General features: G+C 39.5%; 1 protein-coding gene across 1 annotated transcript in view; it reads right to left on the reverse strand.

Annotated features, from left to right (window-relative positions):
- setbp1 (SET binding protein 1) overlaps window positions 1–617 on the reverse strand; it is a 43,989-nt gene extending 43,372 nt beyond the window's left edge. The window contains exon 1 of the mRNA XM_080852243.1: window positions 57–617. The gene's annotated coding sequence lies outside the window, so the exon portion shown is untranslated. The remainder of the gene's footprint in view (window positions 1–56) is intronic.
- Between the last annotated feature and the right edge of the window lie 7,504 nt (window positions 618–8,121).

Raw genomic sequence — 8,121 nt, forward strand, 5'->3', positions numbered from 1 at the left:
GCCTACCGCTCATGAATCCAAGAGGATATAACGTTAGTATATGGGAGAAAACTTACCCATGTCCGATCGTTGTGTTCGCAAGGCGGTCGGTGGGTAGTTTCAATGTATCATTTAAAATCCATCCAGTCAGGAAGCTATTATATCATTTCCACTTAAAATGACATAGCCTTCTGCAATCTGTCAAACTGGACGCGGCTTCAAAACGCCGTTAAAACAGTAAAATGGCGTCAACTGAGTGCTCAAAATAGACAAAATTTAGAAACGATCAATTATCAAATCGACAGGTTTACGAAAATTAAACGTGCCACGGTCCTCTGCGTTGAACGATCAAAATGCGCAATCGCTCACTGATGAACTATGCAATTTATCAAGCCAGGGTGCAAAAAGCCCTGCCGTGTTGCTGGTCAGAGACCTGCATAGCTTCCCTCTCAAATCATAGACTTGGGGGTGGATGAAACTGCTTCACTGCAGTGAAAACAAACCCGGAGAGAAACGGTGTTAGTATCCTTTAGTATCCAAAGTCCCAGCGTAACGCTTCCGAGACGTAAAGACGTTGTAAAGTGATTTATTTAAGCTTCTTTCCTCGTTTTGGTCAGTCGGAGTTCGGGATATCTTCTCTTAAGTCCTTTACACTCCTTCTCTCGCCAGTCCCGCAGCAGTTTTTGATAATGATCTCACAGTAACATGCACTGGACGCTGCTTCAAGCACAGGCACAGTGCTCTATGTCGCCTCTACCTGTCAGTAGAGGCGAACCACCAAGCCTACATAACTTCAAATTCTCCTTTGAGAGAAGACCACTAATAACGAGTGTTTCTATGGGCTATTAGGCTATTTCATCATGACAATTAATCATTGTAATAAAGTGTCGCACAGGCATACTTGAGGACAAATTTAAATGATAAAATTGTGTACCCTAGTGTTTAATTAGCGTTTGTTTAAGCTACTCTTGTTTTATATTACTACAATGTAATATTATAACAGTAATGACAGCCTGGCTGTTTTAATAATCTTTAGAATGGCATAAATATTTTAACTAGGCATTTAATTGGGCAGGTAATTGCACTGATATTTTAAGGTACATGCAACACTTTGGCGAGGGAAAAAAAATTCATTCATTAGGCGTTTGCATTTTTGCGTTGATATTTCCATCAGCGTTAGGTTTACCAGACGTGAATTGAATTTGAATTGAATAGTATTAAATATTATGAGCTCGCATGATATATCTCCCCCTAGTGGAACTAGATGTTTCTCGCCTTGGTGAGAGATTATCCACATTTTTGCCATGTGTGAGTGCCTTAAATCATGCTTTACATTATAGAATAATAACTCATGGCAAGACACACCTAGCAGTCCATAGAGGTATAGCTACATCTTAGGAATTATAGCATTGGAATAAGTAAATCATTGGCATCATGGCACAAAAAGCACTGGGTTCATGCCTTTTAAAAAAGGGTAGGTGAGGGATAATGGATAATGGAATGGTTAAGGATAGAAATGAATCTCAAGTTTTACTCTGCTGATCACATATGTGGTTACAGGAACACTTGTGCTTGATAATGGATGTCGGCTTGTTTCTGTGGTCACTGCAGGAGATTCACTCTTTTTCTCAGTTGTCCAAGAGTCTCTGAACTCGGAGCCAGTGGAATATACAATTATTTGCCACATTAGAACTGAAAACAGACTCCCAGCTCAAGTAGAAGTGACAACTACTATAACACTGAGATTCAGACCGGTTCCACACTTCCTTTTGCCTGTTTTCACGGCATGTTTCTTTGACACTATTTTCAAAACACCACAAAGGCATAACATTTTATGAAAGCATAGCTCATTGTTTGCACTGTTGGCGAGGTGCCATTTAAGCAGCGTTAGCAGAAGTTGCGAAAAACTGCGCAATACTACAGACACAAGCAGGTTTTTACGGGACTTATAAGAATGTGCCCTCACCCTTTAAGAGTGGCATCCACAGATACACGACTGCCTCTGCACCAGCTATGGCCCTCATGCAGTCTTGATCATCACATCTTATCTTGATGGGTTCTGGCTCGAGTTGGCAGCTGTTTTTGCCTGCAAGGCTGATAGACTAACCTTTGTTAGAGGGTCAGCTATGTTGCTGCTCTAGCTGACAGTCGTTGTTGATGAATAGCCTGACCAAGAAGGTAATTGCTACGGGGTGTCTATGATATCATAGAAGAACTCTCTGTTTAGACTAATTTAAAAACAAGGATGAATGAAAAGTTAATCATCATAAAAAGACTAGTTTTGTCTAGTCATCTGCCATATGCCACAAGGTATTTCTACCACCAGGGCCATTGGTACTGGTTTAAAAATGTGAACGGCATCTGCATCTGCAGAACTAAATTGTAGACCAAAGGGCAAAGTCATACTTCCAGGTATAAATTACAAAATTATGAACTACAACGCCATCCTTATCTGGTGTTCTCACATTCAATTGTCTGGATTAAATGATGCAACTCCAATGTAAGATGTGTATAACACCTTTATAGCTTTGCATAAAACTGTAATAAACAGTATAGCATGTGTTCATAGACCCAATGTGAATAACTTGTACCATGTGCTATGGATATTTTGTTGATGAAGTTGAAATAATTTACACCAAAAAGATAAAGGCTCCTGATCATTTCAGAACATTGGTTGCATTTGTGCCACCCGATAACTAAAACTATTCTGGAGACCATTCATATCCATATTCCCGTAGGACCAAAACTTTGCGCCACCTGAATTGTTTTTCCCCCACGGCAGTGGGGCTCACAAACAAGCCCCCTGCATCACACTGACTCTGGGTTTGCTAATTCCAACTCACTGCATCTTATCCCTGCACAAGCCCAAATTATTGTTTAGTATCTAATATTCTATCTTGTAAAACACTTGTCTTTTATTCTTGTTTTTGGTATTGTGATGGTATGTTATGTGTTTTATGTCTATGCACCAACCACCAAGATAATTTCCTGTATGTGTAAATATACTTGGCCATTAAAAATTATTCTGATTCTGATCCTTAGCCATATTAAAGATTCAAAGAGAATATTTTAGAGTCATTGCTTAATTGCTCTAGTATCACTGTATCAAATGTTCATATGCGTTCTTGTAGGCCATGTATGTATTGTTTGTCCCTCTGAGAGAGTTTTGTTCCATCTTTGGTAAATCAAGGACATAATAATGAAATGTCTGATGTTCTCTCCACAACATCTGGTAAGAATGAACGAAATAAGACACATATTAGGCTGATTACTGATGATGCATTTCAAATGGAAAGGAAAGTAGCAAAGCGAAAAAAACTGGGATTAGAATGAAAGCTTTCTTTCAATAAAACCTTCTTTGTGGATCTTGTTTCTTTTTGATGATACATGCGATTCCGTGAATTAGATTACTTTTCCTAGCTAGATGGTCAAAATGGGTGACAAAGCCCTAGCCTTGGGGACAAAAGAGTCTTTTAGCCTCTGGGCAAGGTACATAACCCAGATTTGAGACTGTGTAATGACTTTGCGTTCTCTGTTCCCTCTGTTCACATTTGCTGGTTAATGCACCCGAAGTGCTCTGCAACAGAACATCTTTTTTTCCATGTAAACTGAGGCATATACTATATCCTTTCTAGTTGTGTTGTTGATCACTGATATGCAAATGCTACCCCACTTAGTTTCATTTACCACTAAAATAGCTCAGTGTGTTGAAGATCTCGTTGATCTTTTCTGTTTAGCCTACTATGTGGGAAGAGGGCTCTTGAATAATTCTCTTACCCTTCTAGGTTGTTCACCATGTCTGTTTGTCATTTTTTTTTAATATATATTTCTGTATTCTCAATCTTACTCATCAAATGGCCCAAAGCTACACCTCCTCAATGTCAAAACCTTGGTTGTGAGATGAATCATCTAATCTTCTAGGAGAATAAAACCAAACATATAGTCAGTGAGTTCTCCTGAAGTGGAACACAGTCCGCATGTGCGTAACAAAAGACAGAATGACCACATTTGCAGAAGTGCACATTTATCAAAAAGTGTTGTGGTTAATTACAATACTGTTCAGCTATCCATATATATATTTTTTTTTTCTGAGGTATCTGACAGTGAGTTGTTTAGCTCAAAGCATATCCTCATGTTTAAAAGCTGTCTAGCTTTCTGTTTCTGATCAATATTTTGCAGTATCGCCTCCCCCATTTGACTGAAATAGCAAACATGTAGAAATGATTGTTCAACTACAATAACATCCCCCCCTGCAGACACTTTTGGAGCTCTCTGCTCCTGAAGCAGTACAAACACCTCAAAACAATCAAAATGTTTTTCACATAATAACGACTTTTGCTTAATTTCATCAAAATAGGAATGTGTTTTAGCCTGACTGTAATATAAGCTGTTGCCAGTAAATCATCATGGTTCATGATGGAATGTTCTCTCTTGCTGTCACCGAAAGCACTGGGTCCTTGTAATAAGGAACTTATTTATGACCTACTTCCAACAAGATGTCTCTTTCTGTCTCTCTCTCCCCACAAATGGTGAGGAATACTTTTTGTCTACACTGGTGTGACTAAAAAACAAAGTCGAAATTATTAGCATGTCATACAAATGAGTGATGGACCTAGCATGCACTTTGAGTGTTTCCCCTTTCTCGGCTGTGGTTTCCTGTTTGATGGCAGCATAAGGGTCCTGGGGATTTCTGCTGTACAATTTTATTTATTCTCTTTTTTGGTTAAACAGTTTGGAAGACAGGGCATAGCAAGTCATTTTTTAACACAGAAATGGAAGATGTGGCTAAATTTGAGCGCAAACAGGTTGTACAGTATTAGTCCAAAAAAATAAGATAAAAACAGAGGTTATAATGGGAGTAGTTTCCCATATTCCCATATATTATAGATAAATGGAATAGGATCTACTAAAAAAACCTCTGTAACTCAGTTTGAAGTAAACAATGTCCCATATTTACCTCTTTCAAAATGTACAAAGGGATGAGCATAACAATAACTAACACAAGAAGTGTGCAATTAGGTATTACTAGATCACAGTCTTTCTCTTTTGGGGATGTGAGGCATCGTGTAAGTGGCACTGTTTTGACTGAATTGTCATGACTGTTAGGAACTTGAGTGTGATTGCATTTGGGAGACACAGTGCAGGTTTAGCAACAGTTAAGCAAAATGTATCTGATGGGGTTAGTGCACAAAACCACAAGTGTGTTTATCAAAGTCAAAGGAAGTGGGCGTTTTATAAGAAAAGAAACTTAGCCAACCACTTCCTGTTGAAGTGGGAAACATTTGATGGCGTTACAAAGTGTACAGTAAACAAGTAGAAAGGCATAGAAAGGCGTAGGGGAAAATATGGTTTGGAGTTTTGCCCTAGTTTGTGACAATATTACATGACACAGTAGATATGAAGCCTTGACTGTATTGAATTTGTGGTAATACAGATCAAATTGAAAATTGTTGCTCAAAACCTCAGACCAGTGTTGCATGCAGAACCTTGAACTTTGATGAATCTGAAATGTGTTGCCTATGAGTTCAGAAGGTCTCTAAGTACAGAAAAGGTCGTAATCATTTTTTCACCAGAGCTGCAAAGATGCTCTAGTCCCTTGAATAACCTTCAGACTTTGGTGCAGTCAAAAGTCAATTACAGCCAGGATGAGGAATAAGCCAATTGAGTTGGCAAGTTAGTGACAATCCACAGAAGAAGTATCAGATTGGACATGTTTCGGCCTACGACTTACTAAACATTCATGCCGGTACAGCAGAACAAATCTGTGAATACTGAAAAAGGCTACTGTTAAAATGAAGTTAAAGTCAAGCAACTTGTCTGAGTGTTGATTCTTTATTTTACGACTTATATGACACTAACCTAGATTTACCTTAAGATGTGTTGGATTGTAATTGATCTTAAAATGTCTCAGATTGCGTTAACATGTTAACTACCTATGTTAACTACCTATGGTCAGTTGCCATTTGTTCAGATATCTTAATTATCAGTAATGATGAATCTGATTTACACCTTCTCCTACTTAAGTCTCGGTTTGAATGACAATTTTGCACTTTCCATCCATATTGAGTACTGTGTGGAGGAAATGAACAGATAGTCAGAAATATAATGGAATTAAATGGCTTTTGTCATTCACAAAATGGAAACATCTGTAGTCTATAGGAGCCTGTGGTTGGATGCTCCACAAGAAAGCGGTGACTGATAAGCTAACGTTTTTAAATCTAAATATGATTAACATGCAGGCCTTATCCATGTGTTATAATGACCGCCGCGCGAGAGTGCTGCATTTAGACACCTTCTGACTGCACGTTAAGTTTTGTGGAATTCCGTTCACGGGGGGGGCATGCAATAAATTGATTTATATGGTTGTACACCAACTGGCATGTAGGTGGCGCGACACAGTTTTCTTCAAATATCCCGAGAACCGTAGGGCCTTGGAGGGCCAAATTGTTCTTGTATGTTTGTGTTAAGGGGCCATGTCAACCCATACCATAACCAGTCATTACATGTATAGCGCCACCTAGTTAAAAATTAAAAAGCAAAAATGAGGTGTTTTAATCGCATATGTCAAAGTGCTCGAAAAATTACCAAATTTGCCAGGGACATCAAGCCTGTAACCGTCCATCTTCGGTAGAGTTTTTGTCCATGGATAGAGCAAAATGGCTCTGTAGCGCCCCCTAGAACATTGCAAAAAACCCTGCGCATTGGGGTTATTTTGGTGTAGCTTGACGGAATTCGGTACACGTCTTCATCATGCTTGGACGCATCAAAAAGTCTCTTGACGCCATGGTGGCAGGTCCACATAAGTCGGCCATTTTTAGTGGAAGATGTGTTTTGACATCGTTTGCACACCTCGCACCTGATCAAACTCCTCCTTAATGGTAACGCCTTGAAATGTAGTCAGGTTACTCTTCAGCCATGGGCTACTAAAAGTTATAGAAGATTTTCTCATTAGTCGGAAGGTGTGGGCGTGGCAGACCCTCAAACTTTGCCAACTTGCCAGTGCTTGCCACAAAACACAAAGTCTCTTATAACTCTTGCGTACATTGTTTGATCCAGAGAAAATGTCTTAGGGTGGACGCTGGATCTGGCCCGAACGCGTACATATGCCTGACTGATATTACCTATAGCGCCACCTGTTGGTAGTTGGAAACTTCACTTTGTTTCCACACCTCTTTATGTGACCTGTTTTAACAAACTACATTGCAAATATACCAAAATAATCCACAAAAAAGTAGTACACAAAACATTACATAACCAAATCATCAAAATCTATCACAAATAATTCCTTTAATAGGCCTACATAAAAATGAAACACAAACCAATTTACACACACAAAACACATACAAACACATAAACACTGACAACCATGACTCATTCTGTGCCAAAACCTACTGAACAGTTCGGCGGTCATATTTTGTAACGCTTTGCGTTACGTATAGTTTTTGTATTTTATTTGTGGCAGTTGCCTGACAACGAAGTCAGCAGAGTCAACGTATTTTCATTGACGTGGCTTCACCAGACTATCTTGCTTGTTGTTAAGCTTAATAGAGCGCTACTGTGTACATACCTAACCCATCGCAGGCACCATGAGATATTTTAATATTAATATTAATTTCACGACGGTGGCTTAGGGCACAGCACAGTTAACGTTACCTGGCTGTCATCTCTGAGGTCAGGGAGTCGTGCCTGTTGCTCTCCAGGGCGCTCGGTTTGCGTGCGTTAACTGCGGTTACCGTGGCAAGGAAAGTTGAAAGGGGGTGGTGCAGGGGCTCAAATGCAGTTGCCGGGCTCAAATTCAGATGTCGGCCAACAGGCTTTAAACTGAAAAGTGATGCCATCAGCCACATTTAAACTGTTTTAAAATGATAAAATGAGAAATATTTACAAAAAATGCCACTGGTGATCAGGTGATGAGACTTGCCACTTCAGTTCAGTGGGCAAAGGGGCAGGTGCTGCATCACCTGGAGTACGTGCCTGATTGGATAAAGATTCAGTTGGCCCTTGGGCCCAGCAGACAGCAGATTACTGTACAATAACAAGGACTCAGCAAAACAGGAAGGGGAAGGATTCAAACAGATAGATGAAGAATGAAGCAAAAAAAAAAAACGCTATTGCCAAGCCACTGACAGCTTGATCTGAAAA

This window comes from Sprattus sprattus, assembly GCF_963457725.1.
Source record: "Sprattus sprattus genome assembly, chromosome: 15".
Classification (NCBI taxonomy): Eukaryota; Metazoa; Chordata; class Actinopteri; order Clupeiformes; family Clupeidae; genus Sprattus; species Sprattus sprattus.